Genomic DNA, 25,059 nt, shown 5'->3' with positions numbered 1-25,059 from the left:
TCTAATCCAGGTATTTCTGCGACCCCGCGTGGTTAGATAATGTTATTGGGTTAGTTTGTAGAGGTTATATCTGCTAAATAGTTACACTCCTCAAAGTGGATTAGGGATATTGTTATTTCATTGTTACTGGATAAAGGGGTTGAGTAGAGCTCATGCAGTGTAAGCAATTATGATTGTAAGGAGGCTTGTTAGGAGATAGTGTGGTTTGAGGCTTTCACTTTTGTTTATATATATTTTTTATCATTTTTTTTCCTTTTTTATTTTTATTTATTTATTTTTTTTATCCATGTGAGCTTGGGTCTAGTATAATATTAAAGTGTGAGTAGGTGTTAAGAATTGAACTACGAGTTGTGCCAAAACTATATTTTAGATGATAGCAGGGCATGAGATGCGAGTGCAATATAGTACGGGTAAAACAGTAAGTTTTGAGTCATGTGTAATTTGATAAATAGATATATGGGCTGGTTTTAGTAGGTGCGAATAAAGTTGGAGGTACAAGGTGAGTTTCTATTATTGAGAGAAGATGTTTTCAGCTTTCAAGTAAAAGTTATGGACATTTAGCATAGCAAGGAGCATTGGTTCAAGAAATTGAGACATGTGCATGCGAGTATAATGTTTTTCTAAACAGTTCACTTCTTGTAAGTAAAAAAGAATACTCAAGCTGAGATCGAAACCAAAATCTAAAGACAGTGAGTCAAGTACAGTATTCATTAGGCCAGCTTGATACAATTTTTAAAAAGTGTTTTCAAACCTACTTATAAGGCATATGTCATGAAAACCATTCATATGTGCGCATTCATGAAACAGTTGACAAACAGGTAAAGATCCAATGACCCCTAAGTACCAATTTTTCTTACTACAGACTGGAGTCAAACAGGAGAGGATCTACTCTACTTCAAAACATTTTGACTGCCTGCCCAAAATGAACCATCTTTGTTGGCCATAACACTGGAAAGTTGTATATGCTGGCTCGTGATTCACTAAACCCACTGGAAACCAATTACACACAGATTGAAGGGGAAGTTTGGACCATAAAGTTTGGTTTGAAAAGCTGCAAAATATTTGTTTTGGGCTGCTCCCAACTGATACTTGCTATTGATTACAAATCATTTGTGCCAATATTCAATGATCATAGCTTAGATGAAATTAAAAATCCCGGGATATTAGACATCAGAGATGTACAAATTCAAGGTCATATCAACGTCAATAGTGGGGCAAATGTTATGTCTCGTATCCTGCACCAATTACCAAAATCACAGCAACTGAATGAGACAACACGAAAAAAGCATTGCAAGCTGGGATAGAATCTTGGTACAACCACGAAACATCTCTCATCAAAATGATGTGCATACAGCAAGAGGCTTAGGTAGATCACCAATACCTAAGCTTCATGGATACGATAGATAAAGGGTTGTCTGAACAAAAGGATCGCCTAACCAAAACATTAAAGAGTTCTGGAATATGCAGAATGACCTGTACACGTTTTAATCCCTAATATTCAAGGAAAAGTACATAATAATTCCCGCAAACCTATGCCATGAACTCATCGATTAGCTTTATACTGGCCACTGTGAGCAATGCTAGACAACAACGGGTTTTTTTTTGTCAGTATGGTTGCACAATTGCAAGAAAGGCATAAACAAGGCAAATATTTCAACAAAATTGCCCCATCGAACCATAAGGAGCCTACACGCACTCACAGCTGTTCACCCAGACTATCCCTTCCAGTCAACAGTCACAGATATTTTCAACATGGCTGGATGGAAATCTATGATATACGTTGATAGGAACTCAGGTTAGAGATATCTTTAATGCACCAAGATGCCAGTCTACAGAGTATGCAGTATTTTACGCAGGTACTTTATGAATTATGGTGTGTCAGAGAAATTGTTTCTGATGGTGGATCCCTATGCAACTCTGATGAATGGAAGACATTTTAATGTCATCAGCCTATTATCCACAAAGCAATGGTACAGCTGAGACTGCTGTAAAGCAGATACTCCTAACAAACATTAGTCCCAATGGTTCACTGGATACACATGAAGTGGCAGAAGCAACACACCACCACCTGACATAAGTGCATCACCAGCAGAACTTCTGTTTGCTCATCTCTTGAATGGCCCCTTACCACATCCCATAAAATTCCACCTGAAATGGTTGGAACTTGCTGACATACCTCAAAGGACCATCAAACAGTGCTTTATCAACAATACGAAACACATTGAAAACAGGCAACAACTTTTAAGAGTTGGGGAACACTTACCAGATGCCTTGCCAAACAAGATGGACAACTATGCAGCGCAATTGCCTATCTTACATAAATGAATACCTAGAAAGTTAACACCCTCAAACACAAATAATGCAAACATCACCTCTCACACGAAGAACACTAATAAAGAAAGCCCCCCTCCCTCTCCAACAAACAACAGAGCTAATACAAAACAAAGGACTAGAAGTTAAGTCTAGACGTGTCCACCATAGACAACTGCTTTCTAGATTTAACCCTACCAGACCGAGTTACCGATATACCGGTAATTTCCAAAAATGCTATATACTGAGTTACCGTTAAACTGGTATTTTTCCGACTACGTGTTTTTGTGTTGTCATGGAGCTAAAAATAGTATTTGCAGCCCAAATAAGATCTTCTCGGCATGGTTAACCAACACTGTCTTTTACGAGGAATGGTGCACCTTCTCCAAATGATGTTACCTTAACTAGCAGCACAAAACTGGGTACTCCACCTCACAACATAATTTCTCGTCCTGGAAACCAATAAGACCAAGAGACCACAAGAAATATTATAACATATTTAAATGGTTAGTTGAGGAGAGGAAAATTATGTTTTCAACTTCTTTACAAAATCAGTGTTTGAGATGTAAAGAGGAACTTTACTGGAATATTCGAATATCTATGTATCTCATATAGAGATCAAGTGTTAGCCCTCTCCCCCGAAGGGAGCCCCTTAATTTCTGAGAACTTCGACTGAAGTAAAATGAAACAAAGTAGAGGATTGTGTTAGATGAAAGATACCTGGTTAGACAATGTGATGATCATTTTACATTAAATTTATATGCACAACTTATCCCACATTCTAAAATAATAACCCTCCCCTCTCCATGTTTTTTCAGAGTATTGACATGTAATCGCCTAAAAAGTAGAATTTTTTTGGAGGGGGGGGGCTTAATGTCTACTAGACACTATCTTTAAGTGTCTAAGGTATCTTTGTACAGGAGTTTGTTAGGACAATCTGGCATGAGGATACTTTTCTCTGGAAATAAATCCTGACTAAATATTCAAAATCACATTTTGTATTCACGATCAAAATAAGATCTCGGTATGGCTAACCAACACTGTCTTTTAAGTGCAGGTACACCTTCTCCAAGATTTAGTTGAGTGTTCTTATTTTTATTTATTTATTTTTTCATATTTTTCTTTTATTTTTAATATGATTTGTAGCACAGCCACAGCTTCTCACTTTGGACCCCCACCCCACCCCATCCATCGCTAAAAATCAGAACCCTGATCGCAGTAGGCACTTATGTTTGATTGTGTGGTTCGAATAAAAAATAAAAACAAACAAACAAGGATTACGGCTTTAATATTTAATCGAAAGATTTTTAACTTTGTTAAAAAAAAAAAATCAAGATGTTATTGAGAGGAAAGAGAAGAGGCTTCTTTTGTATACTTTATTTTTATTTATTTTTTTAGCTAAATATATATATATATATATATATATATATATATATATATATATATATATATATATATATATATATATATATATATATATCGTTCATTATTTAAGATAGTAAATAATACTAACAAAATAGCAAATTCAAAGGAGTTTGGACTCAAAAAAAGAAGAAAAAAGAAAGTAATTCCCATCGTCAATTTGTTTTTCTTTCTTTTTTTTTGTGAAGCAGATGTTGAGAGAAAAGAACGTGTATAAAATGGCTTTTAAACACATTTTCTCATCGTTAAATTTTATCTGTTAGCCTTTTTATATTTACTCGATTCTTGGTAAGTATTTTTTTGCACTTCCAATGGATGTTATATCGCAAGGCCATAGATGCGTTAAATGATCGTTTTGGTTTACAAAATCTAAACATCAAAAACTACGAATGGTAAAGATGTTTTTTTTCAATCCATTTTTGTTTCGCAACAATTTAAAAACATGTGCCCGGTTATTTATTTATTACGAGAAAAAAAAAAATCTCAGGCATTTGTGCGAATCTTATTTGCTTTTTATGCAGAATATGGACCGTGCTGAAATAATACCGTTATATAGAAACTCATTTTTAACCTGGAAGAGTGGTAGACGTTTTGTAACTGTTCTGTACTTTCACCTAACAATTTAATAATAATAGACATTGTAAAAATTGAGTTGTACTTGAAAATCCTATCTAAAAAAATAGATAACAAGGTAACGTAAGTACCTCTATTTATCGCTCCTTTTTATTTTGTTTGTTCCAGCCTTAATTTATTCCGTCGTACATAAAGAACTTTAAAATTGGTAATACTTTTTTTTTTCAGTTTTATTTTCGACCAATAATAAAAAAAAAATGTTATTTCTTGTTTAGTAGCCCCTCCCTCATATATACAAACTCATGGGTTAAGGAAAATATATTTTACTATATTCTTTGTCTTGCATACAATAAAATTTCTATATTTGAAATTTAACCTTTTCAGATAGATCACAAATTTTAAATTCCTAAATTATGTGTTTTTATATTTAATAGATTTGTCCAGAAATGGATTAAGCTTTTTTCTTTTACGTCGATTTCGCCAGGTATAGAGGCGAAAGATCATTCTAACTATGGCTATGTTTACACTGTGCTGTTATTTTGAAATAGGGTTAAAATGATTTGAGTACAGAAAAAAAAAGGGGGGGGGGGCTACTTTCGGCTAATAATAGTTGAGAATAAAACGGTGAAAGCCGAAAATCAGTTCCCGCTCCAATTTTTTCTTCGTGATACGCAACAAATATGCATTAAATCTTTGAGGAAATAATTATAACAGCTTTTTTTTTTTTTTTTTTTAGCATTAACTCTTTAAAACGCTTAAATACTGAAACTGATGATAGTTTGAAAATATTTAAGTTAATACCAGATGACTTTCCCATGTTAAGAATGGCTTTCTAAACTTGCATTTCAATGTTAAAATGAACCCAAAATGGCAGTCTTGCAGTTAAGCCCGGCAAACTAGAAAGTAAGTTCGACAACTCTAGAAGGGTCACATCAGTATTTACACCGTCAAATCACAATATTACGAAGTATTAAAGTTTTAAAACGTAAAATAAAAATATTTAATTAATATTTAATAAAAAATATTTTAAAAAATTTAAATATTTTATTTTTGGTAATCTGGGAGAAAGAGAGAGCCTGTTTCCTCCGTTTGACTATAGGTGGCGTTACTGTCTGTCCACCCAGTTATGGAAACACAAAATAATGGCACCCTTGAAATAAAAATAAATGTTCTGTTATATTTTAATTTTAAACATTTTTTTCCCAAACATATTTACGTTTTTTTTGTTTTTGCAAACATATTTAAGTTTTATTTTCCCAAATATTTACGTTTTGTTACTTTTTTTTTTTTTTTTACAAGCATAAATGGATACAACCGTTTTTCCGCGATTATTTTTTACGCTCTTATAATTAAAAGAAAAATCAACTTTTTTTTTTCTTATCTATTTTTTATGGACCCCCCCCCTTTTTAATTTTTCTGCACTTATTTGCCTTTTCCGCGAGTATTTATATATATGCGCGTGATCAAAGAAAGAGCCCACACACACACACACACACACACAAAAACGTAATGCGTTTGAAAAAATAAAACGTAAATATGTTTGGAAAAAAAAAAAAAAGTTTAAAATTAAAATATTACAAAAATATTTTTTATTTCAAGGGTGCTATTATATACATTTTGTGCTTCCATAACTGGGTGGACAGACAGTAACGCCACCTATAGTTAAACGGAGGAAACGGGTTCTCTTTCTTCCAGATTACATTATTTTTTTACGCACAGCAATGTTTCACGTTTTTTTTTTTTTTTTAATTTGAGGGTAAAACCGTCAAATCACGATATTACGAATTATTAATATTTTCAAATATTTTATTTCAATATATATATTATTCCTTAATTGGAATTTTTATTTTTTTATTTTTGAGATGAGCATTTTTATGTTAATTTTATTTTTTATATCGGACTATTAGTCTCATCTTTATTAGTTGTTGCTTGTTTGTTTTTATTGGTTCACAACGTTTCGGCCAACTTCCTCTGGCCTTCGTCAGGTGGTAACCGCGACGGATAGGAACTTCGAATCTCCTAACTGCATTCTCAGCCATCACTGCCATCCGTAGTTGTCGTCGTCTCACCACATTTTTGACCAATTACCTCTGGCACGCTTTGGGTGGGATTGAAACCGCTATCTTCAGACAATGTTCATCTGGAACCGTAGAGATTCAACGTCTCTATCAACTGCGCCACGGGCCCCGAAGGGCGATCAAGGTTGGATTCTTTGATCTTATAAATCCACATTTATTCATTATCTGATCTTCCATAGTCGGGTCCGTACCGATTGGTATATATATATTATTCCTTAATTGGAATTTTTATTTTTTTATTTTTGAGATGAGCATTTTTATGTTAATTTTATTTTTTATATCGGACTATTAGTCTCATCTTTATTAGTTGTTGCTTGTTTGTTTTTATTGGTTCACAACGTTTCGGCCAACTTCCTCTGGCCTTCGTCAGGTGGTAACCGCGACGGATAGGAACTTCGAATCTCCTAACTGCATTCTCAGCCATCACTGCCATCCGTAGTTGTCGTCGTCTCACCACATTTTTGACCAATTACCTCTGGCACGCTTTGGGTGGGATTGAAACCGCTATCTTCAGACAATGTTCATCTGGAACCGTAGAGATTCAACGTCTCTATCAACTGCGCCACGGGCCCCGAAGGGCGATCAAGGTTGGATTCTTTGATCTTATAAATCCACATTTATTCATTATCTGATCTTCCATAGTCGGGTCCGTACCGATTGGTATATATATATTATTCCTTAATTGGAATTTTTATTTTTTTATTTTTGAGATGAGCATTTTTATGTTAATAAATAAAATAAAAATTCCAATTAAGGAATAATATATATATACCAATCGGTACGGACCCGACTATGGAAGATCAGATAATGAATAAATGTGGATTTATAAGATCAAAGAATCCAACCTTGATCGCCCTTCGGGGCCCGTGGCGCAGTTGATAGAGACGTTGAATCTCTACGGTTCCAGATGAACATTGTCTGAAGATAGCGGTTTCAATCCCACCCAAAGCGTGCCAGAGGTAATTGGTCAAAAATGTGGTGAGACGACGACAACTACGGATGGCAGTGATGGCTGAGAATGCAGTTAGGAGATTCGAAGTTCCTATCCGTCGCGGTTACCACCTGACGAAGGCCAGAGGAAGTTGGCCGAAACGTTGTGAACCAATAAAAACAAACAAGCAACAACTAATAAAGATGAGACTAATAGTCCGATATAAAAAATAAAATTAACATAAAAATGCTCATCTCAAAAATAAAAAAATAAAAATTCCAATTAAGGAATAATATATATATACCAATCGGTACGGACCCGACTATGGAAGATCAGATAATGAATAAATGTGGATTTATAAGATCAAAGAATCCAACCTTGATCGCCCTTCGGGGCCCGTGGCGCAGTTGATAGAGACGTTGAATCTCTACGGTTCCAGATGAACATTGTCTGAAGATAGCGGTTTCAATCCCACCCAAAGCGTGCCAGAGGTAATTGGTCAAAAATGTGGTGAGACGACGACAACTACGGATGGCAGTGATGGCTGAGAATGCAGTTAGGAGATTCGAAGTTCCTATCCGTCGCGGTTACCACCTGACGAAGGCCAGAGGAAGTTGGCCGAAACGTTGTGAACCAATAAAAACAAACAAGCAACAACTAATAAAGATGAGACTAATAGTCCGATATAAAAAATAAAATTAACATAAAAATGCTCATCTCAAAAATAAAAAAATAAAAATTCCAATTAAGGAATAATATATATATACCAATCGGTACGGACCCGACTATGGAAGATCAGATAATGAATAAATGTGGATTTATAAGATCAAAGAATCCAACCTTGATCGCCCTTCGGGGCCCGTGGCGCAGTTGATAGAGACGTTGAATCTCTACGGTTCCAGATGAACATTGTCTGAAGATAGCGGTTTCAATCCCACCCAAAGCGTGCCAGAGGTAATTGGTCAAAAATGTGGTGAGACGACGACAACTACGGATGGCAGTGATGGCTGAGAATGCAGTTAGGAGATTCGAAGTTCCTATCCGTCGCGGTTACCACCTGACGAAGGCCAGAGGAAGTTGGCCGAAACGTTGTGAACCAATAAAAACAAACAAGCAACAACTAATAAAGATGAGACTAATAGTCCGATATAAAAAATAAAATTAACATAAAAATGCTCATCTCAAAAATAAAAAAATAAAAATTCCAATTAAGGAATAATATATATATACCAATCGGTACGGACCCGACTATGGAAGATCAGATAATGAATAAATGTGGATTTATAAGATCAAAGAATCCAACCTTGATCGCCCTTCGGGGCCCGTGGCGCAGTTGATAGAGACGTTGAATCTCTACGGTTCCAGATGAACATTGTCTGAAGATAGCGGTTTCAATCCCACCCAAAGCGTGCCAGAGGTAATTGGTCAAAAATGTGGTGAGACGACGACAACTACGGATGGCAGTGATGGCTGAGAATGCAGTTAGGAGATTCGAAGTTCCTATCCGTCGCGGTTACCACCTGACGAAGGCCAGAGGAAGTTGGCCGAAACGTTGTGAACCAATAAAAACAAACAAGCAACAACTAATAAAGATGAGACTAATAGTCCGATATAAAAAATAAAATTAACATTTTATTTCAAGTTTGACGCTCGTAGCGAAACAAAGTAACGACAAAGTTTCAGTTTTTTATTTTGTTCTGTTAACACCAAAATACACTTTCTAAAAATTATTTTTTCTGTTAAATGGTTAAAAATATATAAAAATGTATATTTTGTTCGTTTACTTTATTTAATCAAGTGGTTACTTCCAATTCGTTCACTAGAATTTTCTTAACGAAATAACACATGATTTGACGGTGTAAATACTGATGTGACCCTTCTAGAGTTGAACTTATTTTCGAGCTTGCCGGGCTTGACTGCCCCCAAATGCCCAAGTGTAACGTATTTTTGGATAGAGGTATAGTTTCGTGATTGAATATGTAAAAAAAAAAAAAAAAAATTGATTACTTAAAATTTTATAAATAATTTATAAACAAAATAAAGTGCAACTTAAAGAAGTAAGGCTCGTCTGCGAGAAAAATCTGAACTGTTAAGTCACGTGACACCGGTGCTTCTACCATTATTGACCCTTTGAATGAACTGTTCGAAGTTTCTTTGAACTTTTTCTTTCTTAAACTCTTTGAATTTTTGGTAAATATAGCGATACGCTACAACAGAACACCGACCACTCTAATTTAGTTATTTGGGGTAATCGAGGTCGCTGACAACGAATCTGATAATCAAACTCGTCACAAATTTATCGTTTGCATCGTATTAACCCAGGGACTATTTTCCGCCATTTTACAGCTTTCGTTTACGCTACGCGCGTTAACATAAACAACGACTGTTGAATGTGCCTTCACGTAGCAAACTGCCTTTTCACATGGCGTACAAATCTTTTGTGAAACATTTTAAAATTATATGAAAAAGGAAAGCACTCCAAGTGTGTGTGTGTGTGTGTGGGGGGGGTAATGTCTGAAAGACTTTTTTTTTTTTTTCTGAACAGAATTTTCAAATTTCTTTTTTTTCATTGGCTGATAATTTAAAATTTGAAGAAAAAATTGTCTAAAACAATTTTTAAAAAATACATTATAGTACTTTTTGGGAGATTTTTTTTTTTTTTTTTTTTTTTTTTGTCTTACGTAATTTTTAATGTGGTTTACAAAAACATAAGCACCAAACATTTTTATGTTTGTCGTTCTTTTTTTTTGGGGGGGCGACTCAATTATAGAACTTGTGTGGCTTAACAGGTGCTTCTGCAGTTTAATTAACTGCTTTTCCATAAGTAATGCGAATGCGCCGACATTTACCGATAAGAATACCATTTAACATTTTTAAATTTTCCTGTTTACAATGAGGGAGGAGACGGAGGTGGGGGTTGAAAAATAAATCTAACATTCTGTGCTGAATAAAAAAGTCTTTAAGCTATATTTACCGATTTATTTTTTATATATAGCTTTTATATTGTATATTTCACCCTTTCGTTTTTTAATAATAAATGCCTGTGTTCAGCTTGGCTAGGAGCAAAGTAGTATGCTAGGTGTATCAGAATCGGCCATTAAAAATGCCGTATATGAACTTGAATAAATCAACTTACTATCTTTCGAAGCTTGTAACTACTTGAAAAATGTAATTCAAACCCTAATTTTTTTTTTTTCAATTAAAGGAGAAAAGATCAAATTTAAAAAAAAAAAATAACAAGTTTAATAGTAAATTATGCAATATTTTTTTTTGTTTGTTTTTAAAATCGGTTTTCTTTAAAAAGAAAATCAACAACATTTTACTTACTTCGATTATAAAACAATATATATAAATTTTTAAATCACTTGCCTATAAAAAATTCTATTCAATGTGTACTTTCATTAAGAATTTATCCATATTTATACTTATATTCCGTGTCCTTAAATAAAATACTTTTTTAAACAAGGATTAAAAAAAACAAAAAAAACTCATTTCTTGACTGTTCAAATAAAGGGAGACAAATCTCTGATGTTTTTTTTTTTTTTTCATGATTATCTTATGGTAAGTTATAAACGCCATAATTAATCTCTTTTTATTGCGTGCTGTTAACCAAAATTAGTATTTTTAGGTCTCCGTAGTTTAAAAAAAAAAAAAGCACACATTCACTTATAAGTTTTTGCCGTTAAACGAAAACTCAGTCGACCGATTTTTTTTTTTTTTTTTTTTTTTTTTTTTTTGTGAAATAGCTGAAAAAAGAAAACCTTGAATGAAATAGAAAGAATTCTTGTCAGCGTCCGGCATTTACTTGACTATATAAGCATAACATGAGCTGTCAATTAAAAAAAGAAAAAATCAATGTGGTTTCAAAAAAAAAAAGAAGTGTTTTAGACTTTGGACTTTACAGGTAAATTTCCAAAAAACACTTTTTTTTTTTTTTTTTTTTTTTTTTTTTTTTTAAATTAGAACATTTTATTTATTGATCTTTTATCAATTTGTGATTTCTAAAACTTTGAGTAAATTATTAAATTTTAATAGACATTTAAAAATGGGAGAGTGAATTTAAAAAAAAACGTTTGTCTAAAATATTAGATTCGGTTTATTGGAAAGAGCATAAAATTTCACATTGAACCTGAAAATATCGTAAAAATTGAACCAATAGAAAAATTTTGATAGATTTTTAAAGTTTAAAAATTGAAAACAATTTCACTCGTAAAATTCAATTGATTTCACACGTAAAAAAAATGGCTGGTTGAACACGCTCTGGCACTTAGTAAACACTTTAAAAAATGAAAAATAATATTTCTATTATTTTTTAAACAACTTTAATAGTTTATTTTGGAAGTATATGCCATACAGAAAATAAACAACCCACTTTAAAAAGAGAAATTACGAGTTTTTTATATTTTATTTGCAGTTTTCTTTTAGGGGTGTCAAATTCCCCCCAAATTCTGATACACCTAGTGGTATGCTACATTTCACTTTTTCTGTCCTCAGTCAGTGGAGAAGAAATCCTTCTAGACTAAGACACTTATTTTTGTTCCCATCCAAAGCTCCCCGTTTTGGGGAGCTTTGGATTTTTCCACATTAAAAACCGACATTGTTGTCTAACTCTGCCTTTGTGGGGAGGCAAGTAAATGGGAAGAAACATGGTGGCTGAAAAACGTTTTTGACCCCAATAAAAGCATTGCGATACATTTAAACCCTGAAGAATTTTCACCACGTGCACTTGTTTTAAGTTAACAACTAGGCACTACTTGTGTTTCAAACTTTTAAAAAAGCACTTTAAAATAGTAAAAACACTTTGTTGTCTTTTTTGGAAGTGGGGTTGAGGCGCCCCTATTATCCCAAAGAACCAGGTATGTAAACTGTTTGCAATATTTTTCAATAATTATATACAAAAAAATCTTTTTACAATTTTTAGGCTGATGCACACGAATGAGGCCCCCATTATGAAATACGCATCAGCTCCAATGTTGTATGCAGCGCGTTCAAGGGAGTATTCATTATTCTGAAAAGGAAAGAATTTTGGTGTGTGTGGTCTTTTTTTTTTTTTTTTTTTTTTTTATTTTGTCTTGAACTTTGCGTTTTTCGGATTATTTTGTTATATATATATTTTTTTATTTTTATTTTTTGTCGAAGATTATAGTTATAAGTGTTTATTCACAGGAAAATTGGTACAAGTGTAGCAAAAGAAAAAAGGTTTCACCACACTACGCAGGTCTCGACCTTCTCCCCAGAAAAAAAAACATCCTTATATGCACGGCAGCACCACAATCTGAATATCTCTTTGTACTGGACAGATTCGGGTTCAAATGATGGCGATTCTTGTGTACATTCCATTAGAACCAACGGAGTGTTGTTCACCTATTTATCGCTTGCACAAAACTCAAACGCGTGGCCGCTTGCTTCTTTGATGATCATCAAACTCCTCCCTGATCTCATGATCACACAGAATGCATTGTGGGATTGGTCTTTTATTTTGCTCACTTCTGTGAAGGGGCACATTCATCATCTCTGGTTCTGGTTTCGGTTCTGGTTCTGCCTCGTCAGACAAACTATAGCCAATACTCTCTGGCGGAGGGGCTTCACTGATTGTGTTTGTCAGCAGCTCATCACTAGACAAGTCATTGCTTTCCTTGGGACTTGTATGATATATCTCGGCAGCCGGGTCATGTCAAGCAATACCTCCGACCTCGGAACCACATTGTCTGGAACGGCTACAATGTCTCATCCACTCACACCCGCAAGTAGGCCTTCCACAAATTTAATATTGACACATTGCAGCATTTCTGACGCTATTCTCTCAGTTTGTTGCCGCACACATCGGCGTCAGCAGTGTAAGTCTCAATATGCTTGTTGAGTTTATGATAGTCCAGCACTGGTCTCACTTTCAACTTATGCTGGATCATTGCCATTAAGGGAATCGGGCTTTTGGGAGGTCCAAGCTTGTCGTCTGAGTAGGGGATTAACCATCCATTTCTGACCCACGCCTCAAGCTCTTGTTCGTATTCATCATGAACTTCGTTGGGTATGGGGCACTCTGCAATGTCCTTAAATTTGGTTGGCGCCCTTCCTTCAGTCCATTTCCATGATGCAGTCCAGGCCTTCTGTCGATGGTCGTAGTCCACCTTGAAATTAGGCCGATCAATGTGGACCGCAGCACACACTGGGGCTTCCAAAAAGCGCACGCGCCCATCTTGTTCAATGACAACTCCACCCAGTGCCTTGATGGCATCATATCCTAGCAATAAGTCAAACCCCAGCAAATCCCCTTGCGTCAGCAACATATCGATTTCCGCGGCCACACCAGAGTTCATATGGATCTGTATGGTTCCGGCTCCACAGCATGCTTGCATCTCACTGCCTATTGTGGTGATTTTGATGTTCTTTTTATTCCAGGTTCGACACAGTCTGGCATTCACTATGGTATATGAGCAGCCTGAGTCAAGGAGAGCTGATCAGGGCACTTGGTTTACGTATTTATTGTTGCGCCTCACTTGCATCTTGTCCAGGGAGCAGAGCAGCGCTGATATCCTGTCACCTGACATGTTTCCTGCACAGTTAGGGGCTAAGTGTTCAATACCGCTGCACTGGAAACAGCACACGCGTCCCCGCCCCCTGTCAGTGCAACTTTTTGAAAAATGAACCCACTGGCTGCAGCGGAAACATCTCCCCTTGGTCGTGGGGCTCAGACTAGGAGTCTCTCCTGTACTGTTCTGGGCAGTTTGCGCTACCATCACAACTGGTTCCTCTAGGTCCTCCTCATCTATGATGAGGGTTAGAGCGTGTTCCAGCAAGTGTTCCATAGGCGTTGCTGAAATGCTGGTGGAGGCTCTTAGCAGTTGCTTTACATAGGTTGGAAGGCCGGCCACAAACGCATCACCAAACAGGATTGCAAGTTTTTTTCAGCTCTGCAAAAAAACAAACATCCAGTTTCTCTTGGCATGAGTCTTGTTAAAGCGAATTTTTCATAAGCCGTACACGGATCCATGGCAAATGCCTTATACAGTGCATTTTTAATTGCTGTCGTCAGTCTTCTCAGCAGCACTAAGTTGTGGATATACATTCAAGGCGCCTCCAACCAATTTCAAGGGAATCACCATGTGTATCCTCTTTACTTCACAAAGGTTGCACGTCAACTCAACCCAGTCAACAACAGATATATCAGCTTTAAATCAAACTTTGATTCAGTCATTGTCTTTTTATCTCCCAACACAACTTGACTGAAAAAAAAAAAAAATCGCCGAAAATAGCTTGTAGCAAAAGAAAAAAAGGTTTAACACTATGCAAAGCACTGTTCACAGGACGCAGGTCTTGACCCTCTCCCCAGAAAAACAAGCCGTCCTTATATGCAGACCACCAACCACGACAGCACCACAATCTGCATATCTCTTCTTTGTACTGGACAGATTCCGGGTTGAAATGACGTTCGTGTTTTTTCTCATATCGAAAAACAGTGAAATTTTATTTGGTTCCAGTGCACTTATTGATCCTCGCTATTTTTTAAAAATAGTACTTTCAAGTTTAATTAAAGGTTTGCGATATCTGTTTTTATTAAATTGTTAGGTGAAAGTACAGAATAGGTACGCAACACCCTCCCGTCCTCATGTTAAGAATCTCCAGCCCAAAAAAATATCCAGAAGAAGGGATGACTTTCAAAAATATTGTCGAAAAAAAGCGACCCCCCTTCCTGTAGAAAAGTGCCCAGTTGAGGGTGAAGGAATTAATGTTTTTAGCCAATTTTCGATATTTGTCGTCCGAAGGGCAAGCTTCAAAATGATACTGATCTTGTGAAAATCCGTCGCCTCTGTTAAGAGTTTTAGGCAGACATACAAACATACATACATCCATACATTTAAACAGACAGGTGAGAAGATTTATATAGAATATATGACTCTTGAGATAATAAAAATTGCAAAAGCAAAATCGACTAAAAAAAAAAAAAATTGTTTGGATTTGATTATTTAAAATGACAGTGATAATCAAATTTTGTGCCTTTTTTCCAAAGAAGTATGGACGCCTGTAAGCAGCAGCATCTTTAGATACATGTATCACCAGAACACATTAAAATTAATTTATCATCTGTGTAGTTCGTTATTAAAAATCTATTTGTTTTACAAAAGGTAAGTCTTATATTGTTTTTTATCCATTTTTTTTTTTGTATATTTTATTTATTCATAAGTTTCATAAGTTTCTGCATTCATAGAAATTGACTCAGACTATAGTAAACACACGAAATGATGAAGTAACTAGTTAATGTGTACAATGATGACGTTCTACACAACGGTTTGGAGATGCCTATGGAACGGAAACTTAAATTTCGTTCCGTTTTAAATTTGGTACATTTTTACTTTACATCCAACTCCTCGTTCACATTTGGCATGTCAACTTTACAGGTTTTCGGGTATGCTGACAAGGTTAAGGGTGTCTATTCTGAAAGCTGTTCTTAACATGGGGTTGTTGGGGTGTTTATTCATTGTAAACGTACCGCAAACCTATAAAAGTCGACATTTCCAATGTGAACCAATGTGAGTTGGACTTACGTAAAAAAAAAAAAAAAAAAAAAAAAAACCAAAAAGGTAACCAAATTGACTTTTTTCGTTTAAAAATTAAATTATTTCGTTTTTGTTTAAAACTTTATTAAAAAAACAAAAAAACAAAAAAAAAACCTGGTAAATTTTCAGATTAGGTCCACCTCCACAATTTTCTTTTAAATGACAACTTTTATAGATTTTGGACTATGCTGAATACGAATTCCTGATGAACAGCCCTCTAAAGTAGACACTTTAAATATCCACATTAACGTACTGTACTTACAATAACCCTTATCCCTGAGTGGCTTCCGGGCCTTGATAAGTGGTGACGTGACCACCTTGTAAAAAAAAAAGTCGCATTGAAATTTTGCAGAAATAAGTAGTTATCGATCGAGATATTAAAAGTTGTATTATGAATTGTATTCTTTGGCGGCCATCTTTTTATAAATGTCAATTATAGATCAGTAGATTTGTTTATGGCACGCGTGCAAAAGATGGCAGTCAAAGAATACAATGCATAATATAACTTTTTATATCTCGATAACTACTTATTTCTGCAAAATACAAGTTTCCAGAATATTTCAACACGAAACTGTTTGAAAAAATTAATTATAGCATTTTCTTTAATTACTATAAGTCTTGGCCTTCGGGACAAGATCAAAGTGTAGTATCTGTTCTTCAGTTGCTGCACTTCTATTTCTTGTTCTCTTTTGGTGGAGGAGAAATCCTTCACGACTGAGACAATTTTTATTTTTGTACCTTTTCTCCACGTTAAAAAACGACCCTGGTGTCTAACTCTGTCCCGTGGGGAGGCATAGTAAATAGGTACTATAAAATTAATATAGTGGTAAAATTATTTAAAAAAAAAACAAAGAAAACAGAAGCCAAACCATTTCAAAAAAGGTCAAATTCACGAAATTAGCCATTAAAAGAATAATAAATGGTAACATTATCAATAAAAGTTACTTTCCAACTTATCTGCATCATTCGTTGGTATTTTTAAGTAGTTTAAATGCATATAACAAAATAATTTGGACAACGCAAAGTTCAAGCCAAAATAAAAAAAAAAAAAATAAATAAAAAAACAAGGCCACACAGTACACACACCAAAATTCTTTCCTTTTCAGAATAATGAAAGCTCCCTGGAATGCGCTGCATATAACATTGGAGCTGATGAGTATTTCGCTATGAGGGCCTTACTCGTGTACGTCCGCCCATTTTTATTTAAAATTAAGAAATTACTTTCTAAAATATATTGTTTATATTTTGTTTTGAAGTGAAATTAAATTCACTTGAAAAATATTGTTTATATCCATCTTCATTCAATAGCTTCATCGATTTTTTTTTTTTTTTTTTTTTTTTTTTTTTTTTAACCTAAATTTTCCGAATTTCAGGACGAGGCTCCTCTGTGGGACCTACTTTAAGTTGCACCTCAAAAATATTAAATTTCCAACCACAAAATTCATATTTTTAGTAAAAATATGTTTAAAAAAAAAAAAAATTCAAAATATTTTCACGATTAAATTTTTGGTATTTTTTTTTTTTTTTTTTTTTTTTTTACGACCTGCCCCAGCATAGTATAAACACCCCCAACCACCCCATATTAAGAACGGCTTTAGGAATACTCCCCCACCACCACCTTCCCATGTTAGGAGCGGTTTTAGAGGTTGGCATGTTTATTCCGAAAGCTGTTCTTAATGTGGGGAGGTTGGAGCGTTTATAATACACTGGGGCTCATCATAAAAATTTACCTTTTTTTGTACAAACACATATCTTCGTTATTAAATATGCTAGTGAAAAGAAAACCTTTAAATTATAAAAATAAGTTACATACAGACTAGAAACACAGGCATACGAGAAGTGGGCACACAATTTTATTAAGATAACTTTAATTTCGATCCAAATCTTCATATTCTCAGCAATCTTGTCAATTCAATTAAAAATAACGGTAAAAGTTTTACCATTATCATCTTTTTTGTCAATGTTTTACGAGTACAATTCAACTTGCACTATTTGTGCTTCGAACTAAATAAACGCTTTAAGATAAGTTAAACCGCTAAAAAAATATCTGGGTAGGTAGAAAAGGTAACTTATTTTGCCTTTGATAACATTTAAATGTTATAACTGCTTTATATATATAATAAAAATTACAATTAAATTTACCAAAATGATCCAAGATGGTAAAATTAAAGTATAATATAAATATTAAAGAATTAATATTTATAAAGTTATCTCAGCCAAATGTAAAAGCTTGATAAAACCAAATAGGAGATAACAAACAATTAATAAAACATGTTAAAAAACACTTTGAAAAAGAGTTAAAAACATATTTAATCTGAAAAGAAAACCCTTAATAAGTGGATAGTCCTTAATCCACAGTTTCAAAGAAATACTTTCCTTCTCATCAGAGGGTAGGAATTAGCAAAATACAGGATCGGATTTTGCATGCAAAAGTATTTGATGAAACAACAAGTAAGTCAAAGATCTTACTTGATAACAAAAAAGTGAAACAGAGGGAATATAGTGAAGAAAAAGGTGATTACACGTGAATGGATAGTCTGGTGGAAGATAAATAATTCAGTGACAGTAAAATCCAAATATATAACTTCAAGAAAGTTAATGGAATTTCCGTTTGCACAAGTAAAATCCAAGGAAATCCAGTAATTGGAAGATGGTCCAAAATAATCCAAAGGCAGAAATCCATGGAATAATTCACAAAAATGTGTACAAGGGAAAAAGGAAAAAATTCCAATAATATTAATAAAAGAAAAATAAGATACGCTTTTCACTCTACTGCCGAGACATAAATATAAATAAGAAAGATCAGAAGACGAGAAAAAAAAAAAAATTAAATAGTGATAAAATTAAATAGAAAAAAAAATGTCAAAATGACCCAGACAGGAAATGTTAAAAAGCGTGAAAAAAATATATAGGGCAAAATAATATAGGTCAACTGAAATGTATAGGTCATCACTTAAAAAATGTCAGCAAGAGTTGTTAGAAGACACTAAATGGAAAATAAATAAATTAATTAATAAATAAATAGAGAATAATAAACAATAAATAAATATATATATATATATATATATATATTGCTAATTCCTACCCTCTGATGAGAAGGAAAGTATTTCTTCGAAACTCCGCGGATTAAGGACTATCCACTTATCAAGTGTTTCCTTTTCAGATTAAATATGTTTTTAACTCTTTTTCAATTGTTTGCTCGTATATATATATATATATATATATATATATATATATATATATATCTCACTTTTTCGTTTTGTCTAAACTACAAAATGCTTTAACTTACTATAAATGAATGTTTTTATTTGTTTTACTAAAATAGTTTCAAGTTTGGCTGTTTGTCGGAATGAAAATAATTTCTGACTCCCCATTTAAAATATTACCAAAATAACTTAATTATGTAGCACAATGGATGAATACTGTTTTTCTAAACGAGCACAAATGAAACGTAAATATTGCAACTTTGGCTTTTAAACTTTAATTCTGACCAGAAATGACATTTTCATCGAAAGTTTAAAGACTATCAAATCCGTTTCAAATGTTGCAGGATAGTACGTCTTTTTTCTCCTCCAATACTTTGGTGTCGAAATTCAAAGGTGATTTTGAAGCTTTTTAAACTGTCATTTCAAAAGTAATTTTGCGGATTATCTACAAGTTTCGCATGTTTTTTTTCTTTATACTCCGTTTCTGCTGACCATTCTGCTTCACAATGAATGCCCCCCCCCCCAAAGGCCCTCTTATTAATGTTTACCAGTTTTAAAATATTAAAAAAAAAAAAAAAAGTGAAGTTCGTTAGCTTACTTTAAAACTGGTAAGCATTAATCAAAAGGGACTTTTCCAGGGCATTCATTGTGAAGCAGAACATCAATGGTCAGTAGAAACAGTGAGTAAAAAAACTTGTGGATAACCATTTCTCGCAATAATTTAAGTGACTGTTTTTTTTTTCTCCTTTTAAAATGTTATTTTGACGATGTCACTATTCTGGCAAAGAGGCAAAACTTTTTGGATTTATACTTTTTCCGGCTGTCCTGCTCTAAAAAAAAATCAATACATAAAAATGTTTAGTTTATGACTTTAAAAATCTTTTTGTAAAGATCCATAATATTTGCATTCAATTTAAAGGTAAAATAAAAATGTCATTTTTTTTTTTCTTCTAATATACATTACATTTCTTATTTAATACATTAAAAAAAATGGTAATATAAAATTATGACGGTCGTTTTAAAAGTAAAGCCTATCTTTTAACTCCAAAAGTTGAAGAGCGATGAAGACTGGAGTGGTACCATAAAAACTTTTGTGGTCAAGAATTTATTTTTCTACATGGTCACCGCCATTCTCAATGCACTTCTGCCAAGAATTCAATGACTCATTTCTGCTTCTCACGTACATTCATGACAGGGGTTGCTTTCTTAGTCTCACGCTATCTGCAACAGAGAGATGAAACTTTCAGGTCATGAATACATCATGCGTTCAATTTGCTATCTGCTTTTGATCCATTTGGGTGGAATAAAAAATAGGAGGCATGACCTTTGGGACGTCGCTTGTACTATTTTCTTAGTCTAATAATTTGGATCTATTTACAATGTTGTCATGGTTTAGTTATATCTGAGATTCTTATTTCAATTTTGTAAATTCTTTCGTGTTCAATAGGTTTTCTCATTTCTCTCTAACAACTAATTTTACGACAATCATGTTTGGTAAACACAAAAATATCATTAAAAACAGGTTTATTGAGTAATTCCACTAAGAAAATATACTTATGATCTTGTCAAACAAGTTGAAACAACAATTCAATGAGATCGTTTGCATGGCAACCAAGAAGGTTGAAGATCTGCTTGCTCAGCGGCTCACCTCTAACTTCCCCTCAAACCACTCGGTCACAAATTTCCCTTTGCAGATTGAAATCACACTTGTAGATCTGAAAATTACTCCTTCTCACATCTGTGATATCATAAAAAAACTAGACACCTCCAGACGTGTATGCCTGATCTCATGCCTGCTATATTAAATGTTCTGCTGAGCTAGCTCCGGTTCTCATCAACAATTGCTTCTCTAAGTCTAGCTTTCCTGATAGCTGGAAAATTGGCTGTGTTACCTGTATTTAAGAATCCTAGGGAAAGAACTGAACGGCTCAATTATTGCTCCATCCGTCTTTTTGTTAAAATCTTAGAAAGTTTAATCAATCAAGTACTAGTCTACCATCTTGCAAATGCTAAGCTAATTTCTGACAATCTGTATGGATTTAAGCAAGCCTGTTTTACTGCAGATATATTTATCCTCATCTCTCAATCCATTGCAATACACTGGATAAAGCAGGGAAAATTAAGGCGCTAGCTCTTTGACAAAAAAATGAAGGCTAAAAAGCCTTCCATTTGAATAGTTTCTTTCTTCAGACTCCTAGACTTTCAAATTTCTTCCCTGTTTCCTGCTTCCCTGACTGTACTAACATGCAGAAGTTTGAATGTAATATGAACAGACATATCATGGTTCGACTCCCCACATACCCCCGTCGGCATGATCTTAATTAGTAATCCCGTGATGTTTTAAGTGGCAAGCAATATGCCTTGTTTGGGGGTGAAAAAGAGTAAAAATAAATAAAAAATTGCCATGTAAGGGAAAGGATAGAAATTTTGCGTTAGTGGATACAATAGTTTAACACTTGTCCAATTTTACCTTGAATTGCTGCGTTGTTGGTGCACTTGTTACCGTTTTTGGAAGTCCAATTCTAGGAATCTTGATTGAGAAATTGGCCCTCCTCTGGTTCAATTGAAATTTCTTGTGGTATTCTTTCTTGTGCATTAGTGAATAATAGGCCACCATTTTTGAACTCTGCCAATGTTCTGGAAACTTCCATACTACTATGTATTTACTGTAGTAATCGGCAAAACTAGATAGCTTTCAGCATCCTATGAGAATAAATCTCTCCCTAGACAGTCCCATAGTTTGGTTGGCACCTCTGCTGTAGTAAACTTTCATGCTGCTGATTTTTGGAGAAGATATATGCTGCATCATTTGCACATGTCAGTTATGTCTCTGAACTTGTGCCAGTATATTGTCTGACTCACAAGGTTTTGTTACACCCAAGATGTCTCCTGTGTAATTGTTCAAGGGTTTTTATGGAGGAGTTTGGAGATGATACTTTCTTTCAGCAGCAAACTGTTTTATACTAACATCTTGTCTCTGAAACTCCAGTACTCGCCTAGATCTGTGAGTATCTCTCTCAGGGTGTCAGGCCATCCCTGAATGATCATCTCGATGAATTGGTTGAGCACTGGTGCTATTCTTGTTAGACTATGTACATTGGAGATTTTTATGAGACTTGGACATGGTCTACCTACAGATTAAGATCATTGTTGGGATTAGGAAAACTGCTTAAGTAATCCGGAAAGGTGAGTACTCTTCCAGGTCTGTATATTCTATGGTGAAGTTGTATACTTGAAGCTTAAGCATCATTCTCTGATGTTTTTGATATACAGAAATGATCTTCTTATTAAAGATCATTGCCAGTGGCTTGTGATCTATAATAACATAAAAACTACTGCCATAGAAGTATGTTGTGAACCTCTCAACTCCACAACATACAGTTAGCATTTCCCTTTCAATGTTTGTGTATATGGTTTCCGTATATGCTTATATATTATATATGTTGCATATGTTACTAGTTTCTTGTCTCCCTTATTTGTTTGAAGAAGTGCTGCACCCAAACCCATCTGGTTGGCATCGACTTGCAGGATCACTGGTACCGTTGTATCATAATACTGTAGTGTTGTATCATCATCGATCAAAACTTTCATTATTTCCAAGCTGTTTTGGTAGCTCTCATTTTAGTAGTTGCTGGAGTGATACTACTTGATATGAATGAGGATAGGTATTGGATTAAACCAAGAAATTCCTGGAACTCTTTCTTGTTCCTTCAGTTTAGAATTCTATACCTTGCTTATTGTATATCAGACGGAAGAAAGATATGATTCTGTTTGAAGCAATTGAACATGAGACCATTTCTTTCTGTAACTCTCATTAACTGTATCAGATTTTGGTCATGTTCCTGTTCAGTTGACTCCAAGAACACTGCCTTCATCTCTTCTGCATTATATATTATTCTTAACTATTTTGCATTTTGTAATACTAACTTGTCTTTGTATTGTAATAATGAACCTACAGAAGTTTGTGTTGAAGCAGTAGAGGCATCCGAGGTAGAGGGTAGAAGCTCTGTTGCTCGTAAGTCTGGAGTAGTAGAGGCAACAGATGTAGAGGATGCAGGTCTTACTATTTTCTTAAAATATCGCCTTTGATTAAACTGGACAGATATGATCCTCTTCTCATCCACAATTTCCTTTTAACACTGCAGTTAATTCATGATGACTCTGGAAACCCTAGTGAACCTTTTCAAGTTGGAATCCTGAGTCTCAAAAGTTGCCAACGCTTGCTGCATCCCAGTAAAACCTTTTGTAAAACCCTGCCTTATGAAAGCTTTATTCTCTGGGTGGGAGCTTATTCCTTTTCCTTTATGATCACTTTCTCCAGTTGTTTCAGGTTCTCAGCAAATAGCTCTCCTTCATGATATTCCAGCAGCTCTGTAACATCATAAACCTCCATATCAGATCGATATCCTTAATCAGGACAATAATGTTCTTAATAACATGGTCAACTGTGTTCTCCAACCCATGGAAATCATTCACAAATTGAGTTTTTTTCCAAACACCATTCATGTTTGTTGATTCCTGGGAGGAGGTTAAGATAACAATCTTCTTCACAGCATCAAGGATGTTGTAGGACTTCCAAAAGTCCTTCAGAGTCAAATCCTTCCTGGTTTCAGTTGCCTGTAATACCATAGCAATTGTCCTCTAGAAATAGTAGGCCTTAAACAAAGCAATCACTCCTTGGTCCATAGGATGTAAAAGGGGCATGGTATTAGGTGGAAGGTAAACCACCTTGATTTTCGGGTGGAAGTCTCCCAGCTGGACAGGATGTCCAGGGGCATTGTCCAGCACTAGCGACACCTTAAAGGGGATACCCTTAGAAGTGCAATACCGCACCATACTAGGCACAAAATAGTTGACAAACCAGTCCTCAAACACCTCAAATATCACCCATGCTTTCTTCTTTGACTTTCAAATGACTGGTAGTTGACTCTTCCTTGAGTACCTTTGGATTTGGAGCCTGAGATACCAGCAAGGGCTTCAGTTTGAAGTTGCCTAAGTGAAGTTAGCCTCTCCTTGTTGGCTTTATGACCGGTATTATATACAGGCCGGGGCAATATTTAAATATAACAATAAAATGCAAATACAGGGATATGGATGGGCATTTATGGATAGCAAACGCTTATCACAGGCAGACAAATCTTCTGCAGTAGGGGTATGTTCATAGGTCCCAGATTGGGTTCGATTTTCCTTTTTTATACAAAAAAGGTTTGAAACAAATAAAACAATTATTTTCTGTGAGACAGGCGGATGCAAAATAAACGCAAAAATCGAATACGATAAAATTTGCAAGAGATAACAAAACAAACACTTTCAAATCATATAAAACTAAATTTATTAATGATAAGGGGAAAGAAAGATTTCACAAAAACAAATATATTCAAAGCTAATGGGATTGGGGAATATTTTTAACATACTAACTGAAAGAGAATCCTATAACTTAAAGACAAAAGGTATACGGCAGCAACCAGTCCACACGAGGAAAAGTCCGATCTCCAGCTCGACAAAGAAAGAAAATAAAGTTGGCTTTTTTTTGTTTTTTTTTGCACTTAGTTCAATTCTTTTCTTTTGACAATTTGCAATTGCTACAGTTAATCCAAATAAATTCTCTTGTGAGGGAAGAAAGTTTCAATCACCAAATCCAGTCTCTCAACGCCATGCGACACATTCCATTTCCGTGTGGGAGACATAAGTTTCAAACGATGACTATGCAGATATTTTTTATTTGTTTTTTTTTTAAACATGCCTGTCGGCATCCGTTTTGGGTTATCCAAGATAGCTTTATCGAGGGATTAATTTAGGTATCTTTTTTTTCTCCGTCTTTGCCAACTCGGAAATGTGACATCGCTTTGGTTGTCCAGAACACTTTTTACGTGGTCGGACTTTTGGTCAAAACTACTCTCACATGAGAGAATTATTATTTTTTCTTTATTTGTTTCGCCCTTCGATTCTAAAAATAGAATTGACGAAATCCTGTTCTTTCCTTA

The 25,059-nt window shown here is 34.6% G+C and overlaps 2 protein-coding genes across 5 annotated transcripts in view; both read left to right on the top strand.

Moving 5' to 3' along the window:
• Positions 1 to 25,059, top strand: part of LOC145277481 (uncharacterized) — a 367,340-nt gene that overhangs the window by 141,305 nt on the left and 200,976 nt on the right. The window lies entirely within an intron of this gene.
• Positions 3,792 to 25,059, top strand: part of LOC145277480 (solute carrier family 35 member H1-like) — an 80,797-nt gene continuing 59,529 nt past the window's right edge. Inside the window, exon 1 of one of the 4 annotated variants that reach the window (XM_080128849.1) lies at positions 3,792 to 4,020. The gene's annotated coding sequence lies outside the window, so the exon portion shown is untranslated. The other 3 variants (XM_080128852.1, XM_080128854.1, XM_080128851.1) reach the window with 3 other exon arrangements.

This window comes from Euprymna scolopes, chromosome 6 (genome assembly GCF_053919585.1).
Source record: "Euprymna scolopes isolate OS-2025 chromosome 6, ASM5391958v1, whole genome shotgun sequence".
Lineage (NCBI taxonomy): Eukaryota > Metazoa > Mollusca > Cephalopoda > Sepiida > Sepiolidae > Euprymna > Euprymna scolopes.
This window is presented reverse-complemented; position numbering and strand designations above follow the sequence as displayed.